An 11,318-nucleotide genomic window follows, 5' to 3' on the forward strand; every position below is an offset into this window, starting at 1 on the left:
CATAACTAAGCTTGCAAGAGGGGCAGCTCTTCTTTTCAACCATCAGAACTGCATTCTAGGCAGTGGGAAGAAGGAAGGACCATGTGCAAAAGAGTGTGTGCCAGCTTTCCCGTTCTCATTGACTGTCCAAGACTGGCACATGGCCTCCCCTCAAGCATCTAGAATTGCCTAGTTCAATTCTCTTCAATGATGGAAAGGGGTGGTTTCTCCCCATAGAAAAGGCAAGGAAAATTGTGGCTGCTTCTTATCAACTGGATGAGATAAAGGCTCATTTATCTGTTCACATGGTATCTCCAAGAAAGTAGGGGTTCTCTTGGTAAGGAAGAGTGGAAATGGGATTAGGGAAGATTTCATTGATTAACAGAACTGAGACTAGGGCCTATTCACCTAAGCAATGTGGCTACTGCAGAAGGAGGTATGGAACAGAAGCCAGGGAGCCAGCCGCACTCTCCACTACACTTCCTCACAGAGAAGAAATGGCCAGGAGGTGACCAGACACCCTGATGAATCATGGTGCTATCTGCAGTCCAGCACAATGGAGGGTGCTCTGCCCCAGGATTACAGAATATTTTTTCCAGCTCTGCCAGTGACCTTGGGTAACTTAAACAGTTGTGCCTCAGTTTTCCCATCCATAGAATGAGAGCTTAGATCACTTTTCCATTTAGGTAAGAGTGGGGGAGCCTTTCCATCACTAAGTTGCAAATTAGCTGAACAAGGTGTTTTTCCTACCTGACACGCACAGCTGCCCAAGCCTTTGGTGAGCATTTGAAAGCTAAGCCCAAAGTCTTTTCCCCTCTCCCCTCTGCACACACCCACCTCTGCTAATTGCCAGATATGTGGACCTTAGATTACTTTAGACTGTGGTCCCAGGATCAATGTAGGGCCTAGCTAAAACTGCAGATTCCTTCATGGAGACCTGCTGAGCCAAAATTTCTGGGCGTAAGGCAAGGAATTAGAATTAACACCCCACTTACGTGATTTATCCATCACCACTGCAAATAACCTGAAAGTTTTATTTTTCACCTGTAATAAGTTCAGAAAAAGATAGTCTAGTGAGACAGCTCTGTGGTGCCATTAGGAACCCAAATTCTTCTCAGCTTCAGCTCTGACATTCTTAACTATGCAGTGTCTGTCACACGTGATGGCTGTCCCACCTCCACACCTATGTTCCATCTGTGTCCTAAGCAGGGAGAAGGGTAGGGGCAAGGGGCATGAGCAGTTGAGTTTGCCCAACACACCACATTTAAAGAGCTTTCCTGGAAGCCCAAGCATGACTTTCTCTTACATCTCATCAGGAGGAAATGTTTCATGTAGCCACATGGGCAACTTGAGCTGCAGGGGAGTCAGAAATACAGCTTTATACCTGGGCACATACCCACCCATAGAAAAATCAGGATCCTCTTTGTATGGAAAAGGAAAAGATAAATACTAGGTAAGCTGCTAGTGGTATTTGCTAGTTACTGCTAATGACTTTCTTTTCTTTTCTTTTTTTTTTTTGGAGGCAGAGCCTCAAGCTGTTACTCTGGGTAGAGTGCCATGGCATCACAGCTCATAGCAACCTCCAACTCCTGGGCTCGAGTGATTCTCTTGCCTCAACCTCCCAAGAAGCTGGGACTACAGGTGCTCACTACAACGCCCAGCTATTTTTTGGTTATAGTTGTTGTTTGGTGGGCCTGGGCTGGATTTGAACCCGCCAGCTCAGGTGTTAGTGGCTGGTGCCTTAGCTTGAGGTATAGGTGCCGAGCCACTGCTAATGACTTTCTAAAGAGTGGGTTTTCTTGGAAGACCTCTTTGTTCCCTTGAGCTCATTGATGGGTTTTGTAATGCAGGTTTTGTGGAGGAAAACTGCATTGCCCTTTAAGAGGTAGAGAAAAGATTAAATTCCTAGGCAATTTTGGAGAGTTAAAAATGAGTTGTAGACCTGCCCTAGGCAGAGGATACAGACTGAGGATCAGTAGGCTAGAGAAAGCCAAATCACCAAAGTGTAAGAAAAGTCTTCTGTTTTTAAATTAAAGATTTGATAGGATTGTTATGGACTGAATGCTTGCATTCCCCCACCCCAAGTTCATATTGTGAAGCCCTACCTTCCAATGTGATAGTATTTGGACATGGCACCTTTGGGAAGTAATTAGGATTAGGTGAGGTCATGAGGGTTACATGATGGGATTACTGCCTTTATAAGAAGAGACACCAGGTGGTGCCTGTGGTTCAGTGAGTATGGCAACAGCCCCATATACCGAGGGTGGTGGGTTCAAACCCAGCCCTGGCCAAATTGCAAAAAAAAAAAAGAAGAGACACCAGAGAACTACCCACTCTCTCCCATACCTACCACCCCACCCTGACAACCTCTTATGAGGACATAGCAAGACCAGATAGCCTTTTGCAAGCTAGGAAGTAGGAGGTCCCTCATCAGGAACTAAATCTGCCAGCACTTCGACCTCACAGCCTCCAGACTGAGATATAAATTTCTATTATTCAAGTGACCTAGTCTATGGTAGTTTATTAAGAAAGCCCAAACAGGGTGGTGCCTGTGGCTTAAGTAGTAGGGCACCAGCCCCATATACCAGGGGTAGCGCGTTTAAGCCCGGCCCTGGCCAAAACTGCAAAAAAAGAAAAGAAAGCAAGCAAGCCCAAGCAGACCAGACCCAGATGAAGTTTTATCTTGGAGGTACTTGCATTTTATTTTATTTTTTTTGATATTTCATAATTTTTTTATTAAATCATAGCTGTGTACATTAATCCAGTCTGGGGTACAATGTGCTGGTTTTATATATAATTTATAAATATTTTCATTTATAATATTTATTATTTAATTATTTATTATAATAGTTAATATAATATTTATTAATAATATTTTCATCAAACTGATTAACAAGCCTTCATGGCATATTCTTAGTTATTGTGTTAAGACATTTATATTCGACATTTAGTAAGTTTCACATGTACCCTTGTAAGATGCACCATATCTTTTTTTTTTCCTTTTTTTTTTTTTTAATTGAATGGTAACTGTGTACATTGATGCACTTTGGGGGTACATAGCCTTCATGTAACTTTCTTAGTTATTGTGTTAAAACATTCATATTCTACTCATAAAAAGATTCACTTGTACCCTTGGTGTACACATTTTAGAAAAGGAGTCATGTTATTTCAAAAAGCTAGCCAGTGACAATAGAAAGAACATGCATTTGGGAGTCATGTGACTTGTAACCCCATCTATAAATTGTATGAACTTAGCAGAATTACCTTTGCTGAATTGAGACTCAATTTTTTAATTGGAAAAAAATAGACAAGTAATACCTACCTTAAAGGGCTCCTATCAGTAAAGAATCAGGTAACGGACTGGACACCTAGCCCATGGAAGAATCACCATCACTATTAGCCACCGCTAGCCACATCTGTCTTTGTATTCCCACTGAGCCCAGCTAGGATTAATGCATACAGATGCTCACTGAGTATCTGTTGAAAAGGACTTGGGCAGAGCTGTAGAGGGAGAGGGCACCATCTCTGAGATCCATGGACCATTAGAGACATCAGTGTGGCAGTCTAAAATCATGTCTTCCCTGAACCCAACTTATTTCTAGACGACTGTTCTCACCTAGTTATGAAAGTGCCCTGTGGAGTCTCTTGTAGTGGAAGGTGGGTTAAATATTACAATGTCTTTTCTACTAGTGCTTCTGGGAAAAACCAATGAATATCTTCAGAACCACTCTTAAGGGTATCTCATTTAAGTTAGAAGAATTCTGCCTTTAGTGGGAATGAGATTTAAAGCTTCATTCAGCATTCAATGGGCACCTACTACGTCCTGGGAATATCAGGTGCTGGGAATAAGAGATATCCCTCCCTACCCAATGTTTCAAATCTTAACCTGAGAATTGCTCCTCTAACGTCAGGTAAGGTAATTCTTCTTAGTTCCTAGCCCTTAGTGCCTATTTTATTCTCATTCCTAGGAGAAACCCTTTGGTCACTAGGAAGACACCAAGCTAGACAGATATGTTCCCATGCTGGAAAGATTCGCCATAATTTAAGAAAGGCAACCTGCTCTTTATTCCATCTGGGCCCATGATTCCTCTAACGCTAGAGGGCAGACTGGCCCCATGGACCTAAGGAAGTTTGTCCACCCTCAGGACCCAGCAAATTATCTCTTCCCATCCTCAGACTGATCTGGAAATGAAGTGCTGGCACAGTAAAACAACTTTTACTTAGAAGGTAAGAACACAAGCTTTTTGGTTAATAGACAGAATAGGGTTTGTACCTTGATCCCAACACCTACTAGCTGTTTGACCTGGGGAAAGTGCCTTAACTTCTCTGAACTTTGATAATGCTTATTCACAAATGGGTTTTATGAGATTGATTGTAAAACATCAGCACATTACCCAGCACATGGTAAACCTTCAATACCTGCTACTATTTGTGATTCTAGGGAGTGGCATTCTCTTAGTTCTTGACATTGCTGTTTTATTTAAAATCCAAATATCTCTTCCTAGGAAATAAAGTAAGGACACTCAAGGAGCCTGATATATGAGGCTACAGTCATCTGAGTGAGCAAATTATTATCCCTATTTTACAGGTATAGAAACTAAGGATCAGAAACCTTAAGTAAATTGCTCAAGGTCACACAGTTAGAAAGCCACGGGGGAATCTGGATTCAAACTCAAGACACTTGGGCTTCAAAGCTTTTCAGAAGCACCACAGGGGGCTGTAGCAGTAGGGATTTCCTAGAAGCTTCTCGTACCTTCCCCCAAAGGCAAGATGTAAGGGTGAAGAAGGAGGTTGCCATAGCTACTAGCTAGACCCCTTTTCAAGTAATCAGATCCTTGGTCTGTTCCAGTTTTGCAAGAGGAGCTGCTTGTCTGGAAACTCTCCTCCACACCTGCCCCTGGAGGGAGCCGACTGTGCCTGAATTATTTAGAGAGTCTCTAGACACTTGATATAATGAGCAGGTGTGGATGCTTCTCTGACTTTCCCCAACATGCCTTTACTTACCCCTTTTCACCTCCCCCAGCTACCTATGAGGAAAAAGTAAGCCCTGTCCTTTTCCTCGTTGTATATGTGTATGCCTCCTGTGTTCTCCATCCAGAATCTCTTGGTGAGAAGTGGACCATCTTCCTTGCAAATTTCAAAATCATTTGATTTGAGTTGAAATTGGTCACATAAATAGGACCTTAACTAGTAAATGGATGAATTTTTTTCTACTGATACACAGTTCCTTTTCCTCTTGCCTAAGTTTCTATTATATAAGTCAAATGTAAAGATTGAGTTTGTAGGGTGGCACTTGTAGCTCAAAAGGGTAGGGCGCCGGTCCCATGTGCTGGAGGTGGCTGGTTCAAACCCAGCCCTGGCCAAAAACTGCAAAAAAAAAAAAAACCAAAACAGATTGAATTTGTATAAACAAAAAAGGTTAACAAAAATATTCATACTGTACATTTAAATTATGTGATAGGAGAAAAACACTATGCTTATGAAAAAGACAAAAGGGAAATATGAAAATAATGGTGGCAGTTGGCCTGTAGTTCTTCTTAGTTCTAACAGCATATGTGATAGCGTAACACCAGGTATTAATACATTCAATGACAAGAGCTGTATGTTTTCTAAAATCTGTTCCCTGCTCACACCCCCTTACCTGAGTGCTCACTTGAATCTACCCCTTGACCATCATCCTCTTACCCATTACTCCTTTTCTCCTACTTCCTGCTCATAGGCTACTCATGTGGGGTCATTGTGCTGCGCGAAACTGTCCTAGGAGGGAATAATTGTTTTCAGGTTTGTTCCCTATTTAGTCTGTGACTTCATATTGTTATAAGGCATCCTTTGTAGTACCTCCTGCTCCAACCTATCCAATAGCTGGAACTAAAAGTGCACGTTACCATACCTGGCTAATTTTTTTAATTTGTTGTAGAGATGAGATCCTGTGATGTTGCCCAGGCTGATCTCAAACTCCTGGCCTCAAGCTCCCACCTTGGCCTCCCAAAATGCTGGGATTATAGATGTGAGCCTATCACACCTGTCTCTTGATAGATTTTAATGTAAAATCCAACTGTACTTTCCTTTTTTTAAGAAAAAAAAATGGGGTTTTGCTTTGTTGCCTGGGCTGGCCTCAAATTCCTAGGCTCAAGCAATCTTCCCACCTCAGCCTCCTGAATAGTTGGAATTACAAGTGGGTGCCACTGTGCCTGGATACAGGGAATTTTTTTTTTTTTTGAGACAGAGCCTCAAGCTATCCCCCTGGGTAGAGTGCCGTGGCATCACAGCTCACAGCAACTTCCAACTCCTGGGCTCAAGCAAGTCTCCTGTTTCAGCCTCCCAAGTAGCTGGGACCACAGGTGCCTGCCACAATGTCCAGCTATTTTTTGGTTACAGCTGTCATTGTTGTTTGGCGGCCTGGGTTAGATTCAAACCCGCCACCTTAGGTGTACGTGGCTGGAGCCTTAGCCACTTGAGCCACAGGCTCCGAGCCAATACAGGGAATTATTAACCACTAAAATAATTCACCATTAAAAGTCTTGTCTTTGAAGAATATTTATTAACATGAGAAAGAGGCTCACTTTAAAATAGTGAATAGAAAAAAACTAGGGTAGGTCAGGTGCAGTGGCTCATGCCTGTAATCTTAGCACACTGGGAGGCCAAAGCAAGTGGATTGCTTGAGCTCATGAGTTCAAGACTAGCCTGAGCAAGAGCAAGACACCTTCTCTACTAAAAATAGAAAAATTAGCCAGGCATTATAGCAGGGGCCTGTAGTCTCAGCTACTCAGGAAGCTGAGGCAAGAGGGTTGCTTGAACCCAGGAGTTTGAGGTTGCTGCAAGCTAGGCTGATGCTACAGCACTCTAGCCTAGAGCAACAGAGTGAGACTCTGTCTCAAAAAAAAGAAAAGAAAGAAAGAAAAAGAAAAAAACTAGGCTATAAAACAATATAATCATTATTTCCCAATAATATATATTTGATTAGAAAAAGATTGGAAGAAAAATGTATCAAATACTATGATTCTGGCTCAGTGCCTGTGGTTCAAGTGGCTAAGGCACCAGCCACATACACCTAAGGTGGCGGGTTCGAACCCAGCCCGGGCCCTGCAAACAACAATGCTGGCTGCAACCAAAAAATAGCCGGGTGTTGTGGCAGGGGCTTGTGGTCCCAGCTACTTGGGAGGCTGAGGCAGGAGACTCACTTGAGCCTAGGAGTTGGAGGTTGGTGTGAGCTGTGATGCCACGACACTCTACCCAGGGGGACAGCTTGAGGCTCTGTCTCAAAAAAAAAAAAAAATACTATGATTCTTACTAAGCAGTGAGATTACAAGTAATTTTTTTTTTTTTTTTAGAGACAGAGTCTCACTTTGTCGCCCTCAGTAGAGTGCTATGGTGTCACAGCTCACAGTAACCTTCAGCTCTTGGGCTTAGGTGATTCTCTTGCCTTAGCCTCCCCAGTAGCTGGGACCACAGGCACCTGCCACAATGTCTGGCTATTTTTTGTTGCAGTTTGGCCAGGGCAAGGTTTGAACGCAGTATATGGAGCTGGTGCCCTACTCACTGAGCCACAGGCACCACCCCACAAGTAACTTTTGTTATTATATTTTTCTAAGTTTTATGACTTTTCTACTTTACTACTATATTTAAAAAAATTTTTTTTATTCTCATAGCTACTAATGTATTTTTCTGTGGGGAATTATTGGTACAAGGGTGAAAATAAAATTTATGATAACAATTTTTTTTAATTCTAAAGAGAGGCTTATTTTCCATCCCATCCCTTTTTGTATTCTGTCTTTTGCACATGAAGAAATCAAGACTCAGGGGCTCTAGGTGACAGAGTGGGGAAAGTTCAGACTGGAACCCAGATCCCTGTCCTTAGGGAGATGGGGCCTCAGAGGAGAGATCGGACTGGTGAGTTCTAAGGTGTCTTCTGGCCCACAGCTCTTTCTCCCAGCTTTCTGCTGGTTTCACCTCCTGCGTTCACAGCCTTTCAGGGCAAAAGAACTTCAGAAAGCTGTGAAGTGTTGCTGCTCCAGGTACTTCACTGAACTCTAATTTTCCTTCTCTAACTTGCAAATAAGGCTACATCTCTGACTCCATGTTTCCAGATTCTGTTTCAATGCAGACAATTAGATAGTAAATAATTCAAGAGAACGGAAACTGGCAAAGTGGTGTGTGATGTCCAAATAGCTATCTTATTTACTCTCTGGTGTAAACTTCAGGCTCATCTGCAACTCAGGGGCCCCAGCAATAGGTGAAATGTGCAAACACAGGAATCTCCCCTGTGTCTATTCCCAGCCATCTTTTGGTATCATCTGAGGCCAGGAACTTAGTTTCCCTGGTTGATTATGTAAAAGCATAACTTTGACAGATTCAGATGACTTCTTAGGCATGTTTGAAGTTCCTTCCACAGTGGGCTGAGTGATCAAAATCCAGAAGCATCAGTTTCTTGTTGGGTAAAGTCTGTCATTTAAAGCTGAGGTCTCAAAAAATCACCATCCATCCTCTAGCTCTCTTCCTTCTGTGCAATGAGGAAGACACATTTCACTACATCCTCCCAAACCTACCTATCATTAAAGAAGCAGTCTGAGTTTCTTTAAATCACAGGTAACATAAACCACCTCCATCGTGCCTAAGAAGAAAAGGATAATGTATTATCTGGATACAGTAGTGTCCCAGAAAGCCCACAGGCAAAGAAAATAGAGAGAGCCCAGCCTCTCAAGAAACTGGAATTAGCTTAGGTAAAACAAGGGAAATATGTGGCTCAGGTGAGTGAACCAGAGCAGGGGGAAGTGGCTGGAATCATCTACCGACCCCTGGATGCTCATCATGCCTCTTCTTTCTGCATAAGCACTCAGTTCCTCTTGCTGGAGAATGGCTTCTTCCATGAGCATGGGACACAGCCAGTGGAAGCTTACACACTTTCCCCCCAGCTTCACCACACCTCCCGCTCACCCACTGCAAATATAAAAAGACTCTGTCCTCCAGTTTCAGTGGAAAAGACCGATAGGTCTCCTTGGGCCGCCTGAGCTCCCTTTAGGAGAGGTGTGGAGAAGGGGCCACAGTTGATTTAGCCACATATACCTGTAAGACCTTACATGGTTAAATATTGAAATAATTTCATAGGACTTTCTCCCCTTGATTGGATGTATATGTAGCAACAATTCAATGCTTCTGCTGAAATAACTAGGAAAAACTGGGTAAGTTATAAAAAGCATATTTTTAAAGATATTGGAGAGTTGTGGCAGCAATGAGCCCTAATGAACTAAAATTCTGGAGAAGAAAGAGCCTTTTCTAAATGAGCTGATCAACTCTGAACATTTACTTCCCTAGAGTATTTGCCAAACGTGGCCCCAGGCCATGGGTAGAGTTTGGCCTAGGCATAAGATTCCTATTGGGACAAAGAGAAACTGGTAGTGGGTTTTGGGTTTTTTTTTTTCCATTTTTCTTTTTTTTCTTTACCAACATGTTATAGGTAATGGTAGAGTTTTTGATGATCTATGTGATCTGGCGTAACATTAGAATCTGGAAGAGCTCTAAACACATGGCCAGTTTTCCCCATGGAACATTTGCTCCTGGCATGGAGCAGGAGAGGCTGAGCCAGAAGTGTCTAACAGCAGGAGGAAATTTCCCACAGGCTTGCAGTACATAGGAAACAAAGTCCTATTGGATGGAGGAGGCCTGCAGCAGACACAAATCTGGTGTTCTCCTCAAGACATTTGCCAGATTTTGAAACTGTATGAGGCAAGAGACCAAAAAGCTAAGCTCTAGTTTCTGATATCATAGAACTCCCACAGGTTTTCAGGGTTGAGAAGACAGAGTTCTGCTGGGCAGTCGATCAAAAGCCTGAGTGGGCTCCCATCAAGGAACAGGAATGCCCCAGAGGGGGACAGGGACTAACTAAAAGTATAATCACACTTCAACCCTCCCTGACATGGGAGGAGATTGAGATGATCAATCCCTCACACCATCTGCTAGGAAGAAAAAGAAAACTATGACTGGAGGAAAGTAATATCATCTGCTGCCTCTATGGTTCTTTTACACAGTTATGCAAAGAGCAGGAAATGTGACTAATAAGAGAAAAGGCAGACAATGGCAGCAGACCCACAAATGGTTCTGACATTGGAGTTAGCGGACAAGGACTTTAGTAGTATAGACAAGGAAAGAAAATAGAAATAAAGAATAAAGTAGGAGAAAAAAAGAAGAATTTCAACAGAGAATTGAAATGTGTAGAAAAGAATCAAATGGACATTCTAGAACTGAAAAATGCAATATCTGAAAGTAAAAACTTATTAAATGAGATATTTCATACTACTTGGCAAATACCTACTGGCTCAAGCCTCCTGAGTTCCCTGTCCTCATCTCCTAGCCATTCTGGCCGCTTGTGGGACACCCTATACTTCCCCATGGACTAACAACGGAAGAGTTCATAGCTAGTCTAGCCAGGGAATCCAGGGCCCTGCTTTGCCCTGCCACAAGCATCCCTTGTGATTGATTGGTATCTTGCTTTCCCATTTGTCAACTATTTTGATGTCATCTCTTGATACTGTCATTGGAAGCCCTCATCAGAAACAAATGATTGAAATTGGGAAGAAGGAATTCCCTAAAGTGGGCAGTATCAGAATACAAGAAACATAGGGCAAGGAAAGGGATATTTGTTCATTTATGATGCCCCCCCAGAAAGCCAGAAATCTGGTACTGACATCTGCTGTTTGGTGAGTTTACATTCTTCTAAGTTCCCTCTTTACTGTGGTGGAGGAGACTTGAGTAAGTAAGGAATGGGATGGAAAAGATGGAGTGAAGCTAGATAAGGTTGCTATGTTGCTTGGTACCCTGAATCTGATCAACTAGTAACCCCCACACTAGTCCTTTCCATGAAACACCCAGGATGTCCTTAGTGACTGTAGTTCCTCAAAGGCAAAAGAGTTTTGAGGATTGACTGCCTCCTAGAGTCTAAGCTAAGAGATCAGGTTTTAGAGGCAGACAGTTCTCTAAACAACATTTGGTTGTTTGAGCAAGTTACTTTATCCCTCCGAACCTCTCATATGTATCTCATAGGATTTATAGCAGACACTGTTGTTTAATTACCTGATAGTTTTTTCCCATCCTCTTTCCTGGGAAAGGTCTCATTTTTTTTGTCAGAGTGTTTTGCCTCTTGCTCAACTCAGGGATGAATCATGTTTAATCTAGGCCCACTACAATAATCCCACGCCCTGGTCAATAGTTGGATTTGATATATGTGTTTGACCTAGCTCTGGCCATTGAAACAAGAAGGGTGATTAACTAGAGGCTTCTTGAAAAGCTTTTTCCACACTTATAAAAGAGATATACAAGGAATATGCAAAACATTGTTATGTCCA

Source organism: Otolemur garnettii, unplaced genomic scaffold (genome assembly GCF_000181295.1).
Source record: "Otolemur garnettii isolate 467f Iridium unplaced genomic scaffold, OtoGar3 scaffold00021, whole genome shotgun sequence".
NCBI lineage: Eukaryota > Metazoa > Chordata > Mammalia > Primates > Galagidae > Otolemur > Otolemur garnettii.